The sequence below is a fragment of the Anomaloglossus baeobatrachus genome, chromosome 6 (assembly GCF_048569485.1).
Source record: "Anomaloglossus baeobatrachus isolate aAnoBae1 chromosome 6, aAnoBae1.hap1, whole genome shotgun sequence".
Classification (NCBI taxonomy): domain Eukaryota; kingdom Metazoa; phylum Chordata; class Amphibia; order Anura; family Aromobatidae; genus Anomaloglossus; species Anomaloglossus baeobatrachus.
The window spans coordinates 35918351-35929829 of record NC_134358.1 but is presented as its reverse complement, the minus strand read 5'-3'; positions in this window follow the sequence as shown (position 1 = coordinate 35929829).

Genomic DNA, 11479 nt, shown 5'->3' with positions numbered 1-11479 from the left:
TACTTGCAACTGCTTTTCCAGGTGTGCGACGGTCTGGAACGCAGTGAACGCAACGGTAAACTTTGTAAAGAACTCGTAAGCTGTTCCAAATACAGATATATATATATTACACCTGCAGGTCGCCTCAAAGTGGGAAATTCATCACTGCTCACCTATCGTTTATAGAGCTCAAACGGCAGTATATACATCATATAGGAGACACTGTGAAATAAGTATAGAACATGTCACCAATTTTTTTTTTAAGTAAATCTATTTCTAAAGGAGCTATTGACATGAATTTCTCACAAAATGTTGGTAACTACCCGTAGAAGAAAGAAATCAAATCATAGGCGTTGAAAAATTACGTGATGTGTACTAATGAGAAGTAACACAAGAAAAAGTATTTAACACGTGAAGAAAAAGGTGCATAAAGCCATGGAAAGTCACGACACTAACTGAAATCTATCAGTTTTTTTTAAAGCGATCCTGGCAAAAAGTATCTCATTACAAAGCTGCCACACAAGAAACATCTCATGATGGTTAAAACCAGTGAGCTGTCTCAAAGCTTCAAAACCTTATTGTTGCAAATCAACTATGTCATCCCCACCGCAAAAAATACCGCTTTGCCATAATCTTCACTAAGTCATAGGAAATGGGAGGCCCTCTAGATTGTAAAAGGGCAAATGTGGTTCCTATCCACAAAAAGGGAGAAAAAGGATGATCCAGGGAATTACAGGTCAGTAAGCCTGAGCTCCATAGTAGGAAAAATCTTCGAGCAAATTGTCAAAGAACATTTACTTAGGTAAGTGGATGGGAAGGCATTAATAAACCAAAACCAGCATGGCTTTATGACCAATAACTCTTGTCAGACCAACCTGATTTCCTTCTGTAACAAAGTCACTGCATGGTTGGACCAAGGGAAACTGTGGATATCTAATATATAAAGCTGAATGTGTGTATGGATGTCCGGGATTGGCATCTGCACCGTCGCAGCTACAGCCACAAAATTTTGAACACTCACACTTCTGGACCCCGAGAGCGTCATAGGCTATGTTTTGAGGGAAAATTTTAACCCCGCACTTTACAGTTATTCACCAAAAAACCTGCCTCCATTAAAGGGAATGGAGCTGGGAGCCAGAACTTCAGAAGAATGCGCAGCCACGCCCTTAAATGGAATGTTGGCGTGTCACAATGTAGCCAGGGAAAGAGGCAGACAGACAGGGTAAGAGACAGACACAGACAAAGAGACAGACTGACAGGGAAAGAGCGGGAAAGAGTCAGACAGGGTAAGAGACAGACTCAGGGAAAGAGACAGAGGGAAAGCGAAGGAAAGAGACAGACTGGGAAAGAGAGGGAAAGTGACAGACAGACAGGGAAAGAGACAGACAAAGAGAGAGAGAGAGAGAGAGATACAGAGGAGGAGACAGAGAATGGGAGAGGAACAGAGAGACAGTTACTATCCCGGGCGTTAATACATTCTATTTTGTTAACAGCAGTTATTAACCCGGGTGAAGCCGCGTAGTACAGCTAATAGTATATAAAGTAGATAGAGCAGGGGAATGCTGTGGATATAGTATACTTTGACTTTATAAAATAACATCCTCAAAGTGCCCAAGTATGGAATCAACTAAAAATCAGTTAGATGGATTCACAACCGGCTTAATGATCGTGCCCAAAGATGGCTACACATTGAGCTGGACGAAAGTTAAAAGTTGGGTGCCGTAAGGCTCTGTCTTTGGGCCAGTGCTGTTTAATATCTTGATACATGATCTAGACAACGGAATTATTGTGAAACTCATAAAATTTGCAGATACTAAGATAGGAGGAGTAGCCAACACTAGAGAGGAAAGAGAGCGTATACCAAAGGATCTAGACACCTGAACAATGGACCGAGGCAAATGGGGTTTACCAGGGACAAATACAAAGTCCAACATCTGGTTGCAAGAAATGTAAGAAGCCTATATAGTATGGGAGGAATAGAACTAGGTTATAGTACCGGAGAAAATGACTGGGGCATAATAGTGGATTCCAGATTCAACAGGAGCCAACAATGCGGAGCTGCAGCTAAAAAGGCCAACAAAATTCTGGGATGTTTCAAGACAAGCATTGAATTTAGATCAAGAGAGTTAATTATTCCCCCATACCCTGCCCCGGTCAGACCCCACCTGGAATACTGTGTACAGATCTGAGCGCCCCAATTCAAGAAAGACATCGATATATTGGAGCAAGTCCAGAGAAGAACAACCAAGATGGTAGAAGGTCTGCAAACCATGTCCTATGAAGACCGGCTAAATGAAGAAGAGAGAAGGCTGAGACGAGAATTAATAGCGGTCTACAAATATGAGAGGTCGCCACATTGCAGAGAGAACCACCCTATTCTCATTAGCACAAGGAAGTACAAGAAGCAACAGGATGCAACTTTAAGGAACAGGCTACCAACATTAGGAAAAACTTTCTGACCATGAGGGCAGTCGGGGAGTGGAACAGGCTACCACAGGAGGCCGTGAGGGCAGCCAGGGAGTGGAACAGGCTACCATGGGAGGCAGTGAGGGCAGTCGGGGAGTGGAACAGGCTACCACGGGAGGCAGTGAGGGCAGCCAGGGAGTGGAACAGGCTACCACGGGAGGCCGTGAGGGCAGCCAGGGAGTGGAACAGCCTACCACGGGAGGCAGTGAGGGCAGCCAGGGAGTGGAACAGGCTACCACGGGAGGCAGTGAGGGCAGCCAGGGAGTGGAACAGGCTACCACGGGAGGCAGTGAGGGCAGCCAGGGAGTGGAACAGGCTACCACGGGAGGCAGTGAGGGCAGCCAGGGAGTGGAACAGGCTACCACAGGAGGCAGTGAGGGCAGCCAGGGAGTGGAACAGGCTACCACGGGAGGCAGTGAGGGCCGCCAGGGAGTGGAACAGGCTACCACGGGAGGCAGTGAGGGCCGCCAGGGAGTGGAACAGGCTACCACAGGAGGCAGGGAGGGCAGTCAGAATGGAACAGGCTACCGCAGGAGGTAGTAATCTCTCCCTCATCGAAAATCTTCAAGCGGAAATTGGGTAAACACATAGCTGGGATGATTTAGGAAAACCTGTATGGCCATTGAGGTCCCTTCAAACTCTACCATTCTATGATTCAATGAACCATTGTAGATTGTAAGCTCTGACAAGCAGGGTTCTCATTATTTTTTCTTTTAGTTATTGTATCTCTATAGCTGTTACTTGTAACTGTTTGTATATGAACTTCTGATGGCATTGGTTATAGAAACATTTCTACACCAATGAAGGTTCCAGTGAGCACTGTTGGGGCCATAATCCAGAAATGGAAATAACATAATTTCATCATGAACCACCACGATCACGAACTCCCTGCAAGATATCAGGCAGAGGAGTAAAATTCATTATCAGAAGAGTTGTCCAAGAGTTAAGGACACCTGTGGAGATCTACAGAAACACCTGGACTCATCTGGTACAATTGCTTCAAAGAAAACCATAAGTAATGCCCTTCCCCTTCACGGCCTGTATGCACACTCCTGTATGCACACTCCTCTATGCACACTCCTGTATGCACACTCATCATGCCATACTTCATTACTGAACAAAAAGCAGGTTTGTGTTTTCGAGTTTGCTCAACAACATTTAGACAATCTTGTGAAATACTGGGAGAATATAGTCTGGTCAGATGAGAGTAACATTGAACTCTTTGGAGGCCATAATACACACCATGTTTTGAGGCCAAAATGCAAATCACCAACAACCGTTAAGTGTGGACGTGGGAACGTCATAGTTTGGGGCTGTTTTCCAGCATACGGCCGTGGCAACTTCATATAATTTGAAGGAATGATAAATAGATAAATGTACCGAGACATTCCTGATTAAAAACATCTGCTGCCGTCTACCAGGATGATGAAGATGAAACGAGGGTGGACGTTTCAGCAAGACAATGATCCCAAACACACTGCCAAGGAAACTCCACTGGTTTCAGAGAAAGAAAATAAATCTGCTAGAATGGCCGAGCCAATCACCGGAGCTGAATCCAATAGAAAATGTACGGAAGGAACTAAAGATCAGAAATCATAGAAGGAGCCGGGATCTGCAGGATGTGAGGAGTGATTGTGTGGACGAATGGGCCAAAATCCCACCTGAGCCTTGCGTTCCACTAGTTTCCCACACAGGGCGCGTCTTGACGCTGTTATCACCAACAAAGGCTTTTACATCAATTATTAAATTTCAGTAATGTGTTCAAAATTTTTCGGTGTCATTTCACATTATTATACACAACTTTAATTTATAGACATCTATGTGTTGATGTCTTGGCTTATGTGGATTAAATGGGCCGTTTCTGACAACTGATGAGAAATTACTTATTTCAACCGCTGCTTAATTGAGCAAAAAATGCAATAAAATGCACAGAAAAAAAGCAGCAAAACTCCTTTTTGTACGAAGCTTCTTTACTGCCGGAGAGTGTGTGTGTATGTGTGTGTGTGTGTGTGTGTGTGTGTGTGTGTGTGTATTATACACACATATATATTAAAATACACACACACATTATATATATATATACATATATATAATTATATGTGTGCGTATATATTTACAGACCAAAAGTTTGGACACACCTTCTCATTTCTAGAACAACTGTTAAGAGGAGACTTTGTGCAGCGGGCCTTCATGGTAAAATAGCTGCTAGAAAACCACTGCTAAGGACAGGCAACAAGCAGAAGAGACTTGTTTGGGCTAAAGAACACAAGGAATGGACATTAGACCAGTGGAAATCTGTGCTTTGGTCTGAGGAGTCCAAATTTGAGATCTTTGGATCCAGCCACCGCGTCTTTGTAGAAAAGGTGAACGGATGGACTCTACATGGCTGGTTCCCACCGTGAAGTATGGATGAGGAGGTGTGATGGTGTGGGGGTGCTTTGCTGGTGACACTGTTGGGGCTTTATTCAAAATTGAAGGCATACTGAACCAGCATGGCTACCACCGCATCTTGCAGCGGCGTTCTATTCCATCCGGTTTGCGTTTAGTTGGACCATCATTTTATTTTTCAACAGGACAATGGACCCCAAACACACCTCCAGGCTGTGTAAGGGCTATTTGACTAAGGAGGAGAGTGATGGGGTGCTACGCCAGATGACATGGTCAACACAGTCACCAGACCTGAACCCAATCGAGATGATTTGGGGTGAGCTGGACCGCAGAGTGAAGGCAAAAGGGCCAACAAGTGCTAAGCATCTCTGGGAACTCCTTCAAGACTGCTGGAAAACCATTTCCGGTGACTACCTCTTGAAGCTCATCAAGAGAATGCCAAGAGTGTGCAAAGCAGTAATCAAAGCAAAAGGGGGATACTTTGAAGAACCTAGAATATAAGACATATTTTCAGTTGTTTCACACTCTTTTTGTTAAGTATTTCATTCCACATGTGTTAATTCATGGTTTTGATGACTAAAAATTGTAGATTCACATTGAAGACATGAAAATAAAAAAAACTCTTTGAATGAGCAGGTGTGTCCAAACTTTTGATCTGTACTGTGTGTGTGTGTGTGTGTGTATGTATGTATGTATGTATGTATGTATAATATATATTCATGTAGGAGAGACAGACTGCTGCTGTACGAGGGAGACTGAGACTGCTGCATGTACATCACTGAGACAGCTGTGTATGCATGACATTGAAGACACTGAGACTTCTGTATCTACATCACATAGAAGACAGACTGTTGTATATACATCACATAGGACACCAAGACTGCTCTATGTATGTGGCGCTCCTGAGGCTACAGTCGCCGCAGAGGTATGATGCCCCATCTTGGGTAAGAAAGAGGTCATCTATCAGTTCACGCACCAAAAGCCTGCAGATACCAAATTGTTAGGTCACACATTAGATCAGGGCCGGGGCAGGTCCCATTGATGCTGCGACCAGCAATCTGGTTATAGCACTTAAGTCTTGTGCACTGTATCTACAATCATCCAGGGGGTGGAGCCTAGTGGGTGAGTTGTGAGGTAAAATGGGCGGAGTTATGTTTTTGAAAATTGGCTGTTAGGAGAGTCAGTCAGGAGGAGACCGACAAGGGGTGAGGGCCCCAGGGTCCTGCTCAACTCAGGAGATGGAAGAAAGGATCCCAGTGACTTAGAGGAAGTGTGTCAGACACTCCTATAGTCACATTTCACAGACAATAGTTCAAGTTGAAGGAATTGGTCGCAAACGGGGTTCTGGACCCTAGGCTAGGAAGATACTTAAAGACTTCCTAGTAACATCGGAGGCCAGGGTGGCTGTATGCACCTTTAGGCCACAAGCGGCGCGCAAATCCGCTTTAATGGGACCAGGGAGCCAGGCAGGCAGAAATCTCTTTGAAGGTCCCCAGAGGGAGCCAAGCAGGCAGAAATCCCATTGTAGGTCCACGGCCTGCGCCCCCTGGCTCAAGGCACTATGTGGAGGCGCAGGAGAGGAGGTTGAAAGTCAGCGCAGAGAGACGGCCAGGAAAGGCAAACAAAATGAGGACAGGTACTGGCCTCGGACTTATATGGGATCGGTGGTTGCCCATCACTGGGGATCCCAGCACACCGTGGATGGACTAAAAAGGCTGTCAAGCTTGAATCAATACCGTGAGTAAAAGATTTGTTGCAAAGCCCTGGTTTCGTCTCCATTCCTCCTGCGTCACAACCTGCCATCATAGACTTAACCTATAATCAACGGTTATCTCGGGGCCTCACTCCACCTGTGGGGAATAAAAACACCTCAGCTACGCCCTCATCATCTGCCCCGGGAAACTCACATAGCAGCGGTGGCCCACATAGCCGAAAAACCACACGGCGTTACGAACTTTTAAAAATCTCTAAAAATAAAACTCCCATCATCATTCCGCTTTATTTATTAAATGATACAGTCAGGGTCACGGAGTCGGACCTCGCCACCGCTGACAACCCCAGACTAGTCGAACCTGGTTCCGAGTGCCACTAGCCCTGGGGCTGGGCGTGTCATGTACATCACATAGAAAACACCGAGATTGCTTTATACACATCACATTGTAGACACCGAGACTGCATCACATAGGAGACGAAGACTGCTGTATGTAAATCACAGAGACTGCTGTATATATCACATTGAAGACGCAGAGATTGCTTTATACACATCACATTGGAGACACCAAGACTGCAGTATATACATCACATATGAGACTAAGACTACTGTATATACATTATATTGGAGACACTGAGACTGCTGTACAGTCATGGCCAAAGGTTTTGAGAATGACACCAAAATTCTATTTTCACATGATCTGTTGCCCTCTGGTTTTTAATTGTGTTTGTCTGATGTTTACATCACATACAGAAATATAATTGCAATCATATTATGAGACCAAAAGGTTCTATTGACAGTTAGAATGAATTAATGCAGCAAGTGAATATTTGCAGTGTTGACCCTTCTTCTTCAGGACCTCTGCAATTCTCCCGGGCATGCTCTCAATCAACTTCTGGACCAAATCCTGACTGATCGCTGTCCATTCTTGCATAAGCAATGCTTGCATTTTGCCAGAATTTGTTGGTTTTTGTTTGTCCACCCGTCTCTTGATGATTGCCCACAAGTTCTCAATGGGATTAAGATCTGGGGAGTTTCCAGGCCATGGACCCAAAATCTCTATGTTTTGTTCCATGAGCCATTTAGTGATCACCTTTGCTTTATGGCAAGGTGCTCCATCATGCTGGAAAAGGCATTGTTGGGCGCCAAACTGCTCTTGGACGGTTGGGAGAAGTTGCTCTTGGAGGACATTCTGGTGCCATTCTTTATTCATGGCTGTGTTTTTAGACAAGACTGTGAGTGGTGCGATTCCCTTGGCTGAGAAGCAACCCCACATGAATGGTTTCAGGATGCTTAACAGTTGGCATGAGACAAGACTGGTGGTAGCGCCCACCTCTTCTTCTCCTAATAAGCTGTTTTCCAGATGTCCCAAACAATCGAAAAGGGGATTCATCTGAGAAAATGACTTTACCCCAGTCCTCAGCAGTCCACTCCCTGTACCTTTTGCAGAATATCAGTCGGTCCCTGATGTTTTTTCTGGAGAGAAGTGGCTTCTTTGCTGCCCTCCTTGAAACCAGGCCTTGCTCAAGCAGTCTCCGCCTCACAGTGCGTGCAGAAGCACTCACACCAGCCTGCTGCCATTGCTGAGCTAGCTCGGCACTGCTGGTAGTCCCATCCCGCAGCTGAAACAGTTTTAAGATACGGTCCTGGCGTTTGCTGGTCCTTCTTGGGCGCCCAGGAGCCTTTTTGGCAACAATGGAAGCTCTCTCCTTGAAGTTCTTGATGATGCGATAGATTGGTGACTGAGGTGCAATCTTTGTAGCTGCGATACTCTTCTCTGTTAGGCCATTTTTGTGCAGAGCAATGATGGCTGCACGTGTTTCTTTTAGAGATAACCATGGTTAACTGAAGAGAATCAATGATACCAAGCACCAGCCTCCTTTTAAAGTGTCCAGTGGTGACATTCTTACTTAATCATGACTGATCGCCAGCCCTGTCCTCATCAACACCCACACCTGTGTTACTGGAACAATCACTAAAACAATGTTAGCTGCTCCTTTTAAGGCAGGAATGCAATGATGTTGAAACGTGTTTTGGGGGTTAAAGTTGATTTTCTTAGCCAATATTGACTTTGCAAGTAATTGCTGTTAAGCTGATCACTCTTTATGACATTCTGGAGTATATGCAAATTGCCATTAGAAAAGCGTAAGCAGTAGACTTTGTAAAAATTAATATTTGTAGCATTCTCAAAACTTTTGGCCATGACTGTATATACATCACAAAGGCAGGACAAGAGTGCAGAGCGCGCTAACGCCCACAAAGAATGTCCTGATGTTAGCAATGGCTAGCATCTGGTATAATCCAGCCTTGTGAAGTTTACATGCGTGTACACTCGCTCTACAGAGAAAAAGACTGGCAGCCAGAAAATGGGGCCTGGCGACCTAAGCACTGAGGCCCATTGGGAATCTGCCTGAGAGCTGGACCAAATGATATACCTGGCCATAAGTGGTCTGCTGACCGATTGTTCCCCACCCTACACTAGAGAAACTTATAATGTTACCACTTGTAAGTTGTTATTATAACACTTAAGTGTTAAAATCATACGCTTTTACAACTCCTGTGCAAAGCTTAAGGCAGGTGTGGAAAAAATGTAGCAATCTAATAAAAAAATAGATGTGTAAATAGTTTCCTGCTCATCAGTTAATAAACACAAAGTGAGCGAAAGAGAAATCTGAATCCCATTAATATTCGATGACCGCCCTTCAGCTTCATCACTTCTTCAAGGTATACTTGTCACTTGTATACTTCCAATCATGTAATAACATTGGGGAGGCGTCTGGCTCCAATTGTTTTTTGCCAGAGGACAACAACCCTAAACATCCAGCCAATGTCATTAAGAAGAACAAGGAGCCCTGGGGGTGATGACCCGGCCCCCGCAGAGCCCTGGAGGTGATAATCTGGCCCCCGCAGAGCCCTGGGGGTGATGACCCGGACCCACACAGAGCCATGGGGGTGATGGCCCCCTTTGATCTCGCATTATCCCGTCTGTGTGGGATCAAGAGACAGAAGGATCCACACAAGCCTCATACACAGAAGATCGGGGGTCAGGTCTCCAAGATGTTTGGAAAAATCTCCTGCTGAGTTCCTTCAAAAACTGTACAAGAGACAGAGAAGAAGAAGTGATGAAGGTGAAGGGCGGTCACCAAATATTGATGGGGTTTAGACTTTTCTTTTGCTCATTCACTTTGCATTTTGTTAGTTGATAAATATTAACCATTTTATACATGTAGTTTTCTTCGCTAAAAAATGTAATAAATTGATGACATTTGGTAACTGCATGTGATCTTGCCATTTCCATGCTTAGGTTGCAGGTGGAGGCACTTGACAATAATTTTACGGCACGTTGTCCTCTTAATATTACCAGCCCCAGCGCGCACCGTGTACAAAATAACCGTCACACAGAAACTAATTCAATTTACTTAATAACAATCAAAAATTTAGCGCATTGAGATGAGTCTGGAATATTCACTTATCTGATCGGTCACGGGAAGAAGCCGTCCCTTGGAGATGGCAGAAGTTTCCATGCTGTATCGTGTGGCCGGCTGTCTGCATTGTTCCCAGAATGTGATCTGCCAGGTATCCAGGTGTACAGTGGCCCGTGATGTCAGCGTGTAATTACCCGCGCTCTCGCGTTGGCATAGTAATTAATCATCGAGTGCACTCGGAGGGTTGAGAACCTACAGTAACTGCTTAAAGGCAAGAGACAAGTATCAAGAATTCCTCGTAGGCTCTTCATCATGCGGCGCTACTCACAAGTGCAGACGGAGGAGAGCGAGGGCACTTACCACTACAATCCTGCCTGGGAGCCGCATCTTCTTACGTGCTTGGGTAGGTCTGTAGGCGAGCCATCCGGCACGGATAACCCATTGGCAAGGCGAGATCACCTGCACTTTTACTATTTTATTAATTTTGCTTTTTCATCCTTCTATTATGTATCGGTGATAATTTAGTTTCACGCACGGAGCCGGGGAATTGATAACATCAGCTGGCGACATTTATTTTCTGCGAGCGCAGGTGACGGCTCCTCTGGAGACTGATGTTCTATTTGTTCTTAGAGTTGTTCATTTGAGACGTCGTCTTGTTGCCATCTGCTGTAATCTTAACTGTGTCTCCTTCTCTGGATTGTGCAAACTTTGACAGTTTTTGTTTTTTTTTCTTTTTCCCTGCAAAAAAGGAAATGCGGCAGCTTGTTACTTCTTTTTTTATATATATATATATATATATATATAATATAATATTTTTTTTAATTTTTGTATAAGGCAGTATTTATGGTTTATTTGCGAACCTCATTACCTTTGTGCTGGAGGAAGACTCTACCTGCATGTGGGTATATCTGTAGGGCCACCATCTGATTTCCCTTTTTTTTTTACGCCAGGTAAAATAAAAAAAAAAAACGATACTCTCCTCCACAGCCAGCGCGGTTCCAGTCGGTAATCACGTTCCCGGGGCTCGTGTGACATCTCGCGAGTCCCACTTCCCATCCGCGCCGCCTCCTCCTCGCTCTCTCTCGCTGCCGCCTCCATTCGCTAGCTGTTGCTCTCTTATCAGCCCTGGGAACGTGATTACCGACACAGCTGAAACCGTGCCTGCCATGGACAACAGTATAGGCTTCTCTATTTTGCCTGGGGGAAACGTGGAATTGGAAGGGGTTGTTTTTGCGCGCTCTCTCGCGCTTGCCGCCTCCTCTCTCTCTCTCTCTTGCTCTCACCGTCTCTCTCTCTCTCTCTCTCTCTCTCTCTCTCTGTCTCTGTCTCTCTGTCTCTGTGTCTCTCTCTCTGTCTCTCTCTCTCTCTCTGTCTCTGTGTCTCTCTCTCTGTCTCTCTCTCTCTCTGTGTCTCTCTCTCTGTCTCTCTCTCTCTCTCTCTCTGTCTCTCTCTCTCTCTGTGTCTCTCTCTCTCTCTCTGTCTCTCTCTCTCTCTCTGTCTCTCTCTCTCT